We start from the raw sequence: 15,518 nt of genomic DNA, 5'->3' as shown, positions 1-15,518 counted from the left end.
ATTGTGACTGTCCTTACTTTTATGTGATTTGTAAAGACTGTTGTCGGAGGATAATGATCTTGAGCAACTGTGGCCTGATTTTTAAAAAAAATTATTTTACTCTCCTGCTTCTGTAATCGAACCGTCTGACAATGTGGAAGAGATCAACTGGTCCCCTCCTCCCCTCGAGGAAAAAGCCTACTCAAAACTGCTGTGGATGTTTGGAAGTTAGCCACGGTGGTGAGGTGATGTGGGATCCAGAGCTCGGGGGGCCGTGCTGAATGCCAGCCTGTAAGTGAGTTTGCTGCCTTTAAAAGAAGAAGAAGAAGGAGGAGGAGGAAGAGAAAAGGAGGTTATGTAACACATCGACTCAAACAGAGTCCCAGACAGCATGTTAGGTTTCCCAACAAGAGCTCATTGTGTGTCTGAGTCCTGCAGCTACTCCGGGTCCATTTGTTGCTTACCTTCCTCCGGGCCATGTTTACTGGACGGCTTTGGAAGCTCTTTGAAATGTAAACAGAACTGTGGGATCACATACAGTTCAGCACCGAGCCGGGCCAGAACACGACACACAACGGCAGGATCCAGAGCCAGTTGCTGTGTGCGACCTCAGGAGCAGCTGTGTAATTACGCTGAGTCGGCTTAATCCTGTGTTTAGGATAAACACGCAAACACAAAAGGTTAAAGGTTAATGTGCGCTGTCATCGTGTCAGTGGGTATATTACATTTATATGTCCTCATTCTGCTGTATTTCTACTTTTTAGGCATCACAGACACGTGACCCCGTTTGTGTCGTGTTTCAGAATGGTAGCACTCTTAGATCCAACTTCTCAGGTGGCAACGTTCAACATTTTCTAGTCACTTAATTATTTCCTGTCATTAAGTTTAATTTTTTTAGAAACAAACAGCCTCCCTGAGGAGACATCCTGCGTCTCTCCTCTCGTCCTCTCGTCCTGCCTGGTTGGCTCTCGCTGCTTCGATTGTTGACTTTAGAGATCGCTGCTAAACTATTGATTTGGTCTTCTTGGTATTTTAGTTAATCCCTTGAATCAACAACATGTCCACGTTTTTGTTTTTTCAACACTTTTTTTTTGTCATAGATATTAGAAAGGGAACATGCTGTATGCATGTAATGCTCTGTTTTGTTATTGATTATGGCCTTCAGATAAAAGTCGAAGGCAGTTGATAATATTATGTGTGTGTTCATGTCTGTCTGTTACAAAATTGTTTTACGAACCACCAAACAAATTTTAATGAAACTTGCAGAAAGTAATCTTTGGATGCTACAGCCAACTGACATAAAAAAACACAAAAATTATTATAAATTGACCTAATATTTGGAGGGATTGTATCTGAGTCATTCACAACACACTGAGCATTTCACAAAATCACATGAGGTTCCACATAATGTTATTTTCAAGGTCTAACCAAAACCGCTACAACAAAGTATGATTTTTAGTCTAAAACTGATATGAAGGACAGCGAGGGAGGTGCATTCCTACAAGGAACACTAGGCCTCTGTTTGACTTTATGGATTGCTGCTAATTTACTGAGTTTTGGTTAACCTGCAGAATAAGTCATGATCCATGTTTTCCCATCTGGAGTCTCAGGATGAGCTGTATTTTGTTATTGATTTCATATTGAATAGCTTTTCTTTTGTGTGGCTTCTCTGGGATGATAGTAATGATCAGAATCCACGTATCTCATGGTTGGACACAAACATTACGCGGTGTTTCTCACTGTTATAAACCAGGCACGGCAACTGAGATTTTGTTTATAGCAACAGCTTGTTCTAACAAACCCTGCTGGATAAAATGTTAGAAAGCAACCAAAATTAACCCAAGCTTTTCCTTTTTCATTACCTGGTTATGCAGCTGCCTGGCACAAATGTTGCCATCTTTGTGACATTCTTCAGAGCATGCTGCAGCGTGGAGATAAGGAAGTGAGGAGTAAGGAAATGTGCGCTTATTCGTGGTGCTGTTGTAAACCCTGGCCAGCAGAGTGATAAAAGACAGACACCTTCCTGTGCCCACCTCTCATCTTGTGCCTGATCTTTTCTCGGCTGAGGTCGAAGTGCATTAGAGAGTCTACCTCTTTGTGTGCCATTTAGAAGTTCACATAAATATTAATGCCAAAGACTTCCAAGTGCATTCAGCGGTGGAGGGAAAGCTGCAGCGACTTGAATCCGTAGGAGTGTGGAGATGTTTGCGTTTCTGCATACCCTTCCTTATCTGCTTCATAAGGGCACCTCATCAGATCAGTGGTCCTGATCGGTTTTAAAGGTCAGAGGGCTCTCGTTTCATGTCGGATCAGCGCACTCGGCTGGCGGTGGAAGAAATGGATTCATCTTTGCCCGGCTCCCTGGACACTTTTCTCCATTTAGCATTCAGGAAGGGGGATGGTAGGAAGGTGGTCTAACATGGGAATAAGAATGGAGACGAGGTGCAGAAGCAAAAAAAATAAAAGCTAAAAATGTGACTGTGCTGATTTTTTTTTAAACACTTTTGTATGTTGTAGTACCTTTTTAGAACAGTCTGCCAAAACAGAGAGATCACAGGATCGTCTATAGGACACATTCTGTTGTTGTTCATGCTCTTTAAATGATACATCAATTTGTTCAACTCTTAGCAATTATTATTCCACCTAATGCACGCCCTAAAGAAACTGTGATCAACTGATCATCACAAACAACCTGCAGCGCCGTGGATTACTCATTCAGAATGCAGCAGGAAGCTATGGCTAAAAAAATAATAATAATAATAAAACAAAATGAACTTTGTCCTTAAAAGATCTCTGCCTCTGATATAGAACTGGTTTGGCTTTTTCCCGAAATGAGAAAGCCCGAAGAGTTATTTGTGAAGTGTTTGCATGTCGAATGGCAACACAACGAACCTTTTCAACAGCTGGGAAAAACCTTAAACAACATGCTGAGAGGGAAACAGCTGCAGCAGAAGCAACAGGTAACTTCAGACTCTGCAGCTTCAAACTGTGACCCCCATGATGTCTCATTTAATGACCTGGAGTCATTACAGATAAAGTAAACACAAGGAATCTACATTACATTTACGTTTTATTGTCTCCCTTTTTAAAAAGCATTTTGGTGTTTTACCTGAGGAGGTAAAATCATGTTGAAATGATTGTTGAATAATACAGTCTGAAGCACATGTTGGAGTATTTTTCCTTCTCTTGCTATAAAGCATCTGACTCCTCTCTGATCTCTAAATCAGTCAGATCGAGGATGTGATGAGGAGTGGCAGTACAGAGGAATGCAAACTTTAGAGCTCCACGCTGCCCCTGACGATTTGGCGTCTTGTGAAGTTGCACAAGGAGACAGAAGCTCAAATGTCTTATTTTAATTCTCCGTGCACTTCTGTGTTTGCAAAGGTGTGCTCGTCCGTGTGGTTCTCAGCAGGAGATTGGTCTATGACACCCTTTTACCCGCCACGCCTCTTTTAACACACCCACCCCATGCCATGCCAGCTGCAGCTGTTGTGCCTCAATGCTAGAGATGTCGAAAATTCCTCTCCCTCTGCAATTAGAGCTGCAGTTTGCTGAATAGCACACATTGCAGTGTCCTAAAATTGCATTTGGTCCTCTTTCTACTCACGAGAACACTGAGTAAATAGAATCTGATGAGTGAGAATGGTGGAGAAAAAATAAGTGCCTTCTCGTTGACAGATTGTGTTTTGTGCAAGCTGCTCCTTGTGATGTGCTGTTACCCCGGCTAAAAGAACCAAAGGGTGGAAAAAAGGCCTCATTGATGGGGTGGGTCTTCATGCCTGACTGAAAATGTTCGCTTTCCATCCAGTCAAGTGGTGCATTGTGATCCCGACTAAAGAAATGCAAATATATAGAACAGATGTAGTGCTCCTCTTTTTTTCTACTTTGTCAGCAGGAGTAATCCCTCACTCTGGTGGAGATTGTGCCGGGTGCACCCTTGGTGCAACACTGAAGTGTTAACAAGGGAAAAGGCATGTCACCCTGGCACATGTGATGGCTGTCTGCCTTTCAGGCCCTGCTCTCAATAAGGCTAGATGCCCAGGAGAGATAAATTGAAGCTTTTGTGGCCTTTGCCAGAAGGGGAGCAACACAATGAAGGACACACACAGAGCACAGTCTTTTTTTCCAGAGAAAACAGCTAAAAGCAGCATTTCAGTCCCTCCTCCTCCTTTCTCTTTTTCACTTACTCTTTCACATATTCATTCCTTTCACTTTTACCCTCTGATTCCTTAAATCTCTTCCTGCTCCGTGAGAAATGAACCTTGCTCCCAAAATGTTTCCATAAACGGACTGAGGGAATGGAAAATAACTCCCATTTGCCACTGCCTCCCTCTATTCACTCTCACTCTCACTCTCACCCGACTACATGTCCCTTTTAACAGGGCTGTACACACTCCTCCTAATGATGCTCGGGGTTTTAGACTATCTGAGCCCATCACGGTGCATCTAATACACCCTGGACCCTGCAGTCCTAAAATAGTGTTGCTACTTATCAAGCATTAGCAGGACCCTCCACTGACAGGACTTCTTTAAACAAGATGCAGGTCAAATTGCTCTGCCGCCTCAGATTCAGAGTAATACTTCACATCTTTTCACCCTGAAATGGGAAAGGACTCACTGTGACGGGTTGGTGTGATGAACATGGTGTCATTTTTTTCATGAACGAGACCCAAATTTGAATCCCTATTAAAGATTATCTTTTTTTTCTGCTTTTAAACAAACCATGGCTAAATTCTGACATAAAACCAAAATAGACATTAACAAAACCTTCACTTTTAGGCCATATTTAGTCCTTTTTTTGTCTCAATATGGTTTTCAGCCTAAGAATGCTCACATATATGAGCTTGGGCTCGGGTAGATGTCATGATAACAGCAACATAAAAGGACTATTTTCTACCTTTTACAAACTAATAAATAGTGTGACATCACTCAGTCTGATTTGACTTAGGGGAAAAAAGATTTAACGCAATTTTGAAACTTGTAAAAGAAGGCTAAAGTTGTTTTTTTTTTTTATCTTCACAGCTGAATGCTGTCTGACTAGCGAGCTAGTGAAGTTTTGTCATTTCCTCAGTGAGGAAAGTGGCTATTGGTGGTTCTAAAAGTTGCTAGAAGTAACTAAACAACTTTGTCATCTAATTTGCATGTATGTTTATATCCCTGTAATTGAAATGGATGCTGACAGGAGGAGACAGGAATAATGTGGAAGAAACAGTTTTAAATATGTTTAGAACTGCTTTTTTAATGTCATGATTCCAACCCTCTTCCTTTATTTGGGCTTCGAATCGCGAAAGTGACTCGAAGGAGACTCGGCTGTTTTAGCGCAGTGATTTATTTTAGACAAAGAACATTTAACATTTACATCCCGCTCTGACTGTAAGCCAGGGCGGTATCAGCGCATGCAGTCTGTACCCTGAGGGGTGAACATCTCCTGCTCTGGCTGCAGCTGGGAGGGATGCTGAGCGACGCCCGGGCCATCTGTGAGCGCTGCTCGTTGAGGAGAGCGAGAACAATACATGCTTTCACTGCAGAGTCTCCAAAAACACCATAAAAAGTCATTAGATTTATCACTAGTCGCTTTTTGAGAAGTCACTGGAGGAATCTAAATACTTGCTAAATATAGCAACAAGTTGTCAACACTGGCTGGTAGCTACTGGTGTTCTGCTGAGTTGGACTGAACCAACTCAAAGCTGCTGTGGGGGGGGGTGCAGGTTGTGGCAATTTATTTTGAGTATCATTTTTTGGTCTGTAACTAAGAAAGTAAAATTGAACTCGAATAAATCTTGCAGAACATGTTGTTTTTAAGTCGAAAAATGGGGCAACAAAAAGAGAAGTTTGCACCCCCACCTTAGAAAATGGGATGGCAGCTGCGCCTTTTAGACACCGCATCAGAATCACTAATAACTACGCTCCCATTTCGTAATAACTTCATGCAGATTCTCTTTCTTTTCTTATGCTTTTTAGTAGTCATTATTTCTCAGCCCCTCTGCCTCTTTTTCTTTAGCCCTCTCCTGTGTGGGTTTTGGCTTATTGTTGACTTAACTGTCACGTTGTGGCTGTCTGAGCCTTTACGTGCACATTTGCATGGCAGTTGTTGCCTACATCTGCAGAGCGTCCTGCCAGTGCTGGGTGATCTGTCATGTGGGTGGCTGCTCTGGGAACAGATGTTTTTGATGCCACTTGTAGAGGAAAAGCTTTGAAAGTGACTTCGTGAAGGAGATGCCAGCTGCACAAACCAGAGCAGCCTGGTTCTCAGAAACTCAATCAGAGCCCTTCCTTTCCTGAGCTAGTTTTCACTTAATCAGACTGTTCTCTTTGGGAGAACTTCATTAATTACAGAAGGAAGTTGCTCTACTGGAACACACCCCAGATGGCCACCAAAAAAGAAAAAAAAAATCATTTTACATGCTGTTGTTACTTTAATATTTAGATTGTCTTTCGTGTCTTTCACTCTTGTATTTGTAGATTTTCATTTTAAAATGCCTGCAGCATGCAAACAGGTTGATGCATGAAGGGATTTGAATATTTTTAAACCACTTGTTTTATGTTTTCCATTTTCTAGTCAGCTGTGATGCATACATCTGCCGTCCTATTCAATCAGCTAAAAAAAGCTGAAAGCTTCCCTGTTTTGCTGTTAAATATACGTCTTTTAATGTTAACTTTTTGCTTCCTGCTCCATCTGTAAACACTGATAGTGCAGCAGCTTTAAACTGGTTTCAGCTTCCTCTCCCTTCCTACAAAGAGCCCCCTCAGTCTTTGATCAGATCTAATCTACTGCGTTTTTCTAAAGTCAGTATTATGTTTCTTATTGAGAAATTGCATATTTTTGGTGCATACGAAATAGAATCAGTAGCTGGTGGAACCGTTTTTAAAAGCGTGTTACTTTAAAAGTTTTACAGGAAATGTAAGGCGTGCTGAGAGGTTTTTACATGTTTTACTTGTGTTTAAAGGTAACAGAAATGAAGGCCTCGTCCACATGGGAACAGGGGTTTGTGAATATGCAGAAGTTACTACAACTATTTGAGTTGCATTTCCTTGTGGATGAAAACATTTGTAGAAACAAGCTGATTTTTACAAGGACATTTTAGAGAACTAAAAATAAAAGGATTGTTTTGGGGAAAACAGCATTTCCGAGTGGAAGGTTTGCTGTGTTTTCAGATATAGGTTCTTGACCTTCAGACGTGCGATCCCTTAAAATGATGCAGTATTCATTGTGATCCGTGGTGGTGGCTGTGGGAGCTGACTCGCTGTTTCCTGTGAATCATTTAAATGCCCCAAACGCCAAATTATCCAATGATTCTGGAGAAAATGAAATGCTCTTTAAGTTACTGATCACAGAGAGATTTGTCTTACAAGTTGTTGTTCAGACATATATTGGCATGTGTCTGACATGTGTGCACTTTTTTTTTTGTTTGTTTGTTTGTTATAGGAAGTTGATTTTTATCCATATGTGTGTGTGGATGTGGGCTGCGTGCATTTTGTCTTTGCACGGATCCACCGGATCACCGCCCATCTCTCCGCTCCCCTCTCCCTCAACTTTCTATCTTTGTTCAGGAGGGAGGTCTGCTGTCACTCAAGGCTGTCATACGCAAGAACAAAGTTGCCTAGCAACAACAAAGAGGATGCAAACGAAGCCACTGTTCCCTCTCCACCCCTCCCTCGCCTCATGTACAAATCCCCCCGTCTTGTTTGCTCTGCTCCTCTCTTGTTGAGACGAAGTGGAAGGGATGGGGAATTTGGACAAACTGAGAGGAGGTGACGTTCTGAGTTGCTGCTCCGCCTGTTGCCCGCCAGCTGTTATTCCTGCTCCTCTCTCTGCAGGAGGAACAGGCCGTTTGCCTCATCGCCCCCCTGCTTCGCTCTGCATAACTAAGACAAACTTGTCTTACCCGAAGCATGCTGTTATCAGCGGGGCTAAAAAGATCGGACGGTAAATACAGTACGCCACACCCTCACCAACAAAAACCCAACCGAATCAGAGCATAAACCCGAGCTCTGCATCAGCTGTGGGTTAATAAATGTCTCCTGGTGGAAGCAATCAAGTGAATGCCTTTGTTTGTTCCTAACCACATTGTGCTGCTTTAACTGGTTTCTGTAATTATGTCGGAAGGCTCCGTGGCTGCCACACTCCCATGCTGAGCTCACTTGTCTTTTCAGGTTGAGCGCAGAGTGACAGTAGTTACCCTCTGGGTTGTTGATTAACAAGGAACAGGCAGAAGTCTGTGTTGCAGCACGAGGCTGGATATTTCGGTGCTGACTTTATTTTGATTAGACTAAATTAGCCCAAGTGCTCCACTGAGGGTTTGACTGGTTTCCCCACTTTCTTTATTTGATTAAAAATACTTCGTATTAATGAAGTGTCACCTTTTTTAGTAAACTCTGATTGAACTGTTTAGTGTTTGTTTTTTTTTGTTTTTTTTGTTCCTTTCATGGTTAAAGTTTCTTTTGAAGATGGTGCTCTCATAACATAAGTGCATGTTTTAAAGTTATTTATTTTTACAAACTTCCTTCCAAGAGTTACTCTCTGTCAAAGTAGTTCCTAAAACTATTAATTTAAGTTAATTTGCACAATCTGAGAAAAGTCTAAGGCTGACCTCTAATTTAAAAGTCAGTAAAGTCACATCAGGAAACTTTGCTAAAACTGATGGACAAATACTTCCCTGTTTTGGTGAAAGTCTGCTAATGAAAGGGGTCACATCTCTGGAGACTGAGGGTGTTTTACTTATTTTTCCATCCTTTCATTTATCTGAACTTGTATTTATCACAGTACCCATATGTTACACATCAGCATGTTCAACATACGCTCAGCTTCATGTAAACTGAGGTTAGGTTTGGGTTACAGCAAAGAAATGAAGAATAGTTTCAACCAAATGCTCAAAGATTGAAATGATTTAGAAGTTGTGTTCATTTCTTGTGTTTTAACACCTTTTGATAATAAGAATGAGTTGTATTGGTGCTTGAAATTTAATTTATCTAAGTCTTAGTTTCACAAAGGTTGTGAAAAATATGAACAAATTGGTACATAAAAGTCAAATAAATGCCCCATAAGAAGTTTAGGAATATTGTTTTTGTTGTGTGGTTTTCTGAAGGGCTGAATAATGACAACACATTTCTTTTTTTCCAAACCAAAAATATATTAGATATAAAAGACCCACACATAGTACTAAATACATATAATTAAAGAATTATGTACGTATCATTTACGCCTCTCATTTTCCGACTCTGTAAAACATTTTTTAATAAATTTACAGAGTGTTTCCTCAAGTGGAACTATATCCACACCTCAAAGAAATGGATACACAATTAGTAACTTACTGAACAAAGACACTTTAAAAAAATGGATGACGCTGGGCTGTAATGATTATTTATTTGTTCCTAACTCAACGCAAGAAAAATAAGGATAAAACTGAGACTCTGGGCTTTCAGAGGGTGATTTTAGTGCTTCATTGTGTAACAGTGGTAATATAATGGTAGTGTTTGAGATGTCCACGGCGACTAGATTTTAAGTGACAGGACTAAATGCCTCTGGAACTCATGCGAGGAAACTGAGAACACCACAAAAGTTGCAAGACATTCTGGAAACTCCCTTATGAATGCTGTTCTGCAAGCAGCCACATCCCAGTGAAACACCACCTTTCAACGGCTGCAACAAATCCCACACACTGCATGAAACAGATTACCGGCTCGCTTTAATTTTATGATATTGGGTCAAAAAGCCAATGGCGGAAGCCCTCTTAGTGAGTAAATTTATTTAAATTGGTTATAAAAAGAAATCCATTAACCAAAATATGAGGTGCATGTTGGTTTGCATGTGCATGTCCAGTCCTCCATGTGTTTGTGGCATTCTGTGCTCCTCTCTGGGTCCTGCTGCACATATGTGTGGGCTGATGAATGGTCTGTCTGTTTGCTACGACGCAGTGACAAGAACTCTTAAGTGTTACCTCCTGGGGCTTCCCACTCTTCAAATAAAACTCTTTGCTTCCCCTCAGCTCAAATCAAAGGCGAGAACCTGCCTGCAGAGGCTGGATCAAAGCCGACTGTGGCACAAGGACCTGTACTTGCTGCTTTTCATTCAGCCTGATTAAAGTCTGTCATTTCCTGCCATTAACACCTTCCTGCCTTCAACCTGAAACAGGCGGAGCAAAGCAGTCAGCAGGAAGTGGCTGGAATGACACAGTTTTATGTTTTTTTTTTTTCCAATTAAGCTGCTTGAAACTCAATTATGCAACATTATATGAGATTGGAAATGTATAATCAAATCATTAGTTGCCTCACAGATGTGCCCTTTATTTAGTTCTTGTCTGTTCAAAGAGCACTGACCTCCTCAGGAGCAGCTGGCTTCATGTAGACACATGCACACACATTATTGCTTTTTTCTTTTTTTACAATGTATTATTGCCACAGAACAAAATGATTTTTGCCCTTGCCTGCGTCTGTTTGTTACTAAAATAATCCAAGAACAACTGGATGGATTTTCATTCAACTTTCAGAAAAATAATCACTGGATGTAGATCTACTACTGATTAACTTTTGGAGCCAACCCAACTCGAGATGCCTGCCATAGCCAACCGAACTTATTATAATTCAGTCAGTTTTGCAGGTATTAAGCTAGAATTTGGTGTGGTAGTAGATTAGGGTTATTCACAACACTTACTCCAAGCACTATATATTTCCTAACATCTTTGCTTAAAACTTTGGCCTTAACTCTGTCAAGAAGTAGTCACATCTAGATGCAGATCTACAACTGATTGTTTTGTAGTTAACCCAACTAGTTAAGCAACATTTGCCGACACAGAAATGCCTACAACTCAATGTTCCAGATGTTGAGCTAAAAGCTGGTGTGGTAGTAGCTGAGATTTATTAACAACTCATGCTCTGAGCTTTAGATTGCGCTTAATGTTATTTTCAAGGTTTGATCAAAACATCTACGACATAAGATGATCCCAGTCTCAAACTTAAAAGATGGTGGGTGATATGCATTTCTCCAATAAACACTAGGTCTTATATTCATTGGTTATTGACCAACTCCTCTGCAATAGTTAAGGGGATTTTGTTCCACCAAGCCTCAGAAGTTGTCTCAGTATGTCACCGACTCTCTTTCAGATTTCAATCAGAGATCCTGACCGTCACAAGCTGACAGCTGAGAACTGACATCTCAGGAACGGATCCAACCGTTGACTGACATTTTCTGCTAAACGCTGTCAGCCGAGGTCTTCATGGTGTCTTTTAAGGGAGCTTTTATCTGGTGATGTGCATTATTCATCTTCACCGTGACGTATAGGTAGACTGAGCACGTTTTTCTTTGTCTACGTGGACAAGTTGTTGGGACCGTGCCAACGTGCACGCACTCGTATCCGTACCATGTTTGTGTCAGCTGTACCACAGCCCTCAACTCACGGGTCTCCAGTTTTACTGTTCATTTAAAAGAAAAGTTGTTCAACTCATTTCTCACCTGGAATTCAAAGCAGTTTTTGGACCCAGGGATAAATTGTAAAACCACCTTTTAATGGAAATTATAGTTTTATATTTGCTTATTTTCTGTGCGGTCTCAGAATCCTGGGCTGCTTAAGGTAAAACCACAAGCCTGATGAACAATTAGCACAGATTTTAAATATAAAGATAGGAAAACACACATCTTTACTGCATCATGTTTCTATTACAGGAAGCTACAGTAGCTCTACTGGGACAAATGACTCCGTGCAGCAACTTTTCTGCTGTCTCTCTTAAAGCGGCAGCACACAACCAATTTTTGACATTTGAAAATCGAATCAGAATCGTCCATATCTGGATTATGATGCATCTAAAAGCAGAATTTACCTCCCACCCCCAGCATCTCTACGTGTTCCTTCCTTATTCATATGAACGGCTTCCTTCTGTATTTTGCTCCCGTTTCTTCAGAAGGTGAAATATCTGTGCACAGCATGTGGATGGATGAGGATGAGGTGGGCGGGGGGGTTATCAGTTTTAAAAGCAGGATGAATCCCTTTCATGGTCAGGTCTTTTTTTTTTTTTTTTCCTTCTTATCGCGGTGTCTTTAAGGCGGCTGTTTGTCAGACAGACTCTGAAGCTCACAGGACACGGACTGGATGAGGGGGACTCGTCTATCTTTCACCGGTCCAAATGTCAGCCACTGCAAGAAGCCTGGAAGGTCATACATTTGACCTAGGGATCTTTTCCCGGGAACAATGACCAACAACCCCTCCTCTTTTTGTTTTTGTCCTTGCTGTCAGCCTTCAAGCTTTGAATGTCACAGTCTACCCCCTCCCCCCCCCAAAAAAAACACCAACACTCAGCATTCCCTCCCACTCCTCCAGCTCAGCCACCTACTTTTTCTTACATATGCTAATGCTGCAGGCTCATTCAGCTGTTGGTGGCTTTGTCACAGGAGGACGTTTGTGTGCATTAAGGGCCAGCTGTATGCATTTCACTAAATTTACTCTCCGATGATTGCCAGACCTTTGGTTTTCTCTTATTTTTTTCAGTTTGCAACTCTTCCTTTGTTTGGGAAAAAAAATGTAGAAGAGTTTCTGTTGATTTCAGCGACTTTCTGCAGTGAAATGCTTGGGATTACTTTTTCTCGTGTGTTTTTGCATGGCTCGTGTTCAACAAGTGGTTGATGGATTTATTGCAATGGGATAGCATCACTTCAGAGGGTTACTGTATCTCACAGGTGCTTTACTTTCAACTTTTACGGCTTTCACAGAAAAAGGACCATAGATCTGGTAAGCACAGCCAACCTAGAAGTTTAAAGTTTTAATCAATATATCTTTGTTGTTACGTTTTTGCTCTGGTTTGTATCAGATAAAACATTTACGAGTGGATCCCTGGCAGAGGTGGTTTTAGTGAGTTTAATAAACAAATGATTGTATTATTATTCCATAAGGTGGTGTTTTGGATCTCTTTTTATGACAGAAAATGCTGGGATTGTAATTTTGAGTCAGTTTCAGATTGAGAGGGATGCTACCCTAACATAATTCTGTGAGCTGTAGGGTTTGCAGCTGCTGCCTAGAAGTTCAAATTATCTCACAAATGTCAGACATCTGTTTGAAACACCACAACGAGTGTAAAAACGAAGCTCTCAAAAGAAAACAAGAACTGCTGAATGAAGTGGAAAGACTGAGAGATGGTTCCTGGCTCTGACGCATGCTGAGGTCACTCTCCCGGTCAGAAAGTATCGACGCTCCTCCCCAGATTGTGAATGCATTTGCGTCACTTTGTTTATTCCTAACTTTGACAGTGTCACACGGCTCACCTACTTCCCTGTTTTTGTTGTACTGTTTTGAGTGAAAATGTGCCAACGCGGACTCTGCCTGACCTCAGCAGACGTGCAGAAGCTCGGATCTTCCCAGCGCGTTCGATCTGAACACTTCGCAAGTCTCTTAACAGCTTTCCTTCTGCAATATGAGCGCTCTTCTCACTATTTTTTTTTTTTTATTTCCCCCCCTTTTTTCTGAGAGAAAGAGAGAGAGAGAGCGCTCTGCCAGCAGGCTGTCATTGTTGTGAAGGTAGCTGGGAAAGCAGTAGGAGGCAGGAGAGTGGCAGAGGGAGGGATGTGTGCTGATGGAAATAGTTGCTGGTTGATTCTGGGGGCCTGCTGGGCCACATCAACCCTGCACGGTCCTATCTGCCCCACTGTCACAGTGATGACCGGTGTGGCCAGGCCCAGTTCAGGGGGGAACAGATGGTCCCTTTTGGGGAAGAGCTCCAAGTTCACGGGGCTCCGCCGGAGCAGGCAGGAACAAACGTGGCCTCCTTCTGTTGGGAACATTCAGGAGGCTGTTCAGACCTGTCATTTAAAATGGCTCTTAGCTTTTCAATTGGCATTAAGTGGCTCTAAATTAAAGAGACACAGCATCCTTTTTGTTTTGCTTGGCTAAAAGTTTTAATGAGCTGTTTATCAAAATATAAATGTCAGTTTTGTCAAGATTTTATAAATCAAAGTGGATTGTGGGAAGTTGTAGGGGTGAGTTTCTCTTTGGTTTGATGTTCTGATTATTGTTGGACCCACTGTGGTCACTGTAAGCCAAAATGTGCTGAGCAGCAATAAGTCTCGTTATATTCACCTAATTAAACACGGAGCTGATGTCATATTCACAGTGACGCCGTGTAGAAAACAGCTGATGGCTCCCAGCACACCACGACACTAATCATTGTATACAGTATTTTCTTTTATTTTTATTTTATTGTGTTAGGTAATTGAGGTCAAGAGATAACTGCAAAAATGTTAATGTGAAAAAGATATTTCTCAGGCGTCTGAATGAATTGTAATTTTCATAGAAACGTCAGCAGACCTTCTGTGACAGGGCTGTGTTTGCATCTGCAAACAACACTGGGAACTGGCGTCCAGTTGCAAAAATGTTTTGAAGTACACTGTTTACCACCAAGTATGAACAGAGGTGTCAGCGTTGACCCCTTGGAGTTAAATCACCCGAAACAGATTTGTGACAAGAAATCTGAGCAGCCTCTGAGACCTGAATAGATCCTGAGAGTGACATATAAAACCATTCAAGTGTTTCCTGGGCGTGATATTATAGCTGTTTGTTACATAATGTTAGCCGACGCTCAGCTAAAAGCTTCGCCTTCGCACGGCTCATCGCAGTTCTGTTAACACGGTGCTCCTTAAGTCCGATTAGCCATGAATGTTGTCTCTGGGACCGTTTCACTCTCAGCCAACATTTAACATCACTTAAATCTTTTAATTAGGCGGATTGTGCAGTTAGTGTTCATTACGACTCTTGTCCTTTGTCACCGTATGAAAACCTGGTGAAAATGAGTTGTCCCGTCTATTTTAATTCTCAGATCACCCTGAAACAACTAAAGGACAATGGCAGTGTGCTGCTTGGCAGGCGCTGGGCAGATAGCCAGCTGGCAGGGCGACCAGGAAGGAGACTCCCATTTTCAGTCATGCCCAGAGGAGGTTGGATCATATTCTCTCCTGTACTCAATACAGCAGCCGCCAAGATGTTGAAATGAGCTTTAATCTAAAAGAAAACAGACTCTCTTCTTTACAAACTCACATGTTGACCCATATATCAGACTTACACTTTGTTCATGGGATTATTAAACTCAACCATCAGCGCTGTGACTGGTGGTTGACTTGATGGATTGCGGGTTGTAATTATGATAATCTTGGCACGCAAAGGTCATCCTATTCAGAGTTAGAATTCTAATTTCATTCCAAAGATGGCTGACATCCTAATGCATGATCTTTGTCTGAGATTTAAAAATACTGGAGTTTATGCACACGCTACTATTCATTTTTGCATTATAAATACTCCACCAAATCAGGTATTTTAACCAAAGGTGTATGATGAGCAATAATGTTTTTTCCTGTTTGTGTTCATTTGTATCGTTCATCTACAACTGACACCTTTTTTATGTTAATCCGATTCAAGATGGCTGCCACAGCAAAGCATATTTGGCAAACACAGAAATGCCTAACTCGGTTTTATAAATATTGAGGTAAAATTTGGTGTGAGCCCCAACTTGCTGACTGATCACGTAAGATCTGTGTTTAAAACTTTGCCACAAACTGTCTGAAT

The 15,518-nt window shown here is 41.5% G+C and overlaps 1 protein-coding gene across 5 annotated transcripts in view; it reads left to right on the top strand.

Annotated features, from left to right (window-relative positions):
• Positions 1-15,518, top strand: part of LOC108240671 (signal-induced proliferation-associated 1-like protein 2) — a 101,990-nt gene that overhangs the window by 10,313 nt on the left and 76,159 nt on the right. Inside the window, exon 2 of one of the 5 annotated variants that reach the window (XM_037973488.1) lies at positions 14,776-14,893. The exons of the other annotated variants lie outside the window; for them this stretch is intronic. The gene's annotated coding sequence lies outside the window, so the exon portion shown is untranslated. The remainder of the gene's footprint in view (positions 1-14,775; positions 14,894-15,518) is intronic. 5 annotated transcript variants of the gene reach the window in all.

The sequence above is a fragment of the Kryptolebias marmoratus genome, linkage group LG22, assembly GCF_001649575.2.
Source record: "Kryptolebias marmoratus isolate JLee-2015 linkage group LG22, ASM164957v2, whole genome shotgun sequence".
In the NCBI taxonomy this organism is placed as follows: Eukaryota; Metazoa; Chordata; class Actinopteri; order Cyprinodontiformes; family Rivulidae; genus Kryptolebias; species Kryptolebias marmoratus.
This window is presented reverse-complemented; position numbering and strand designations above follow the sequence as displayed.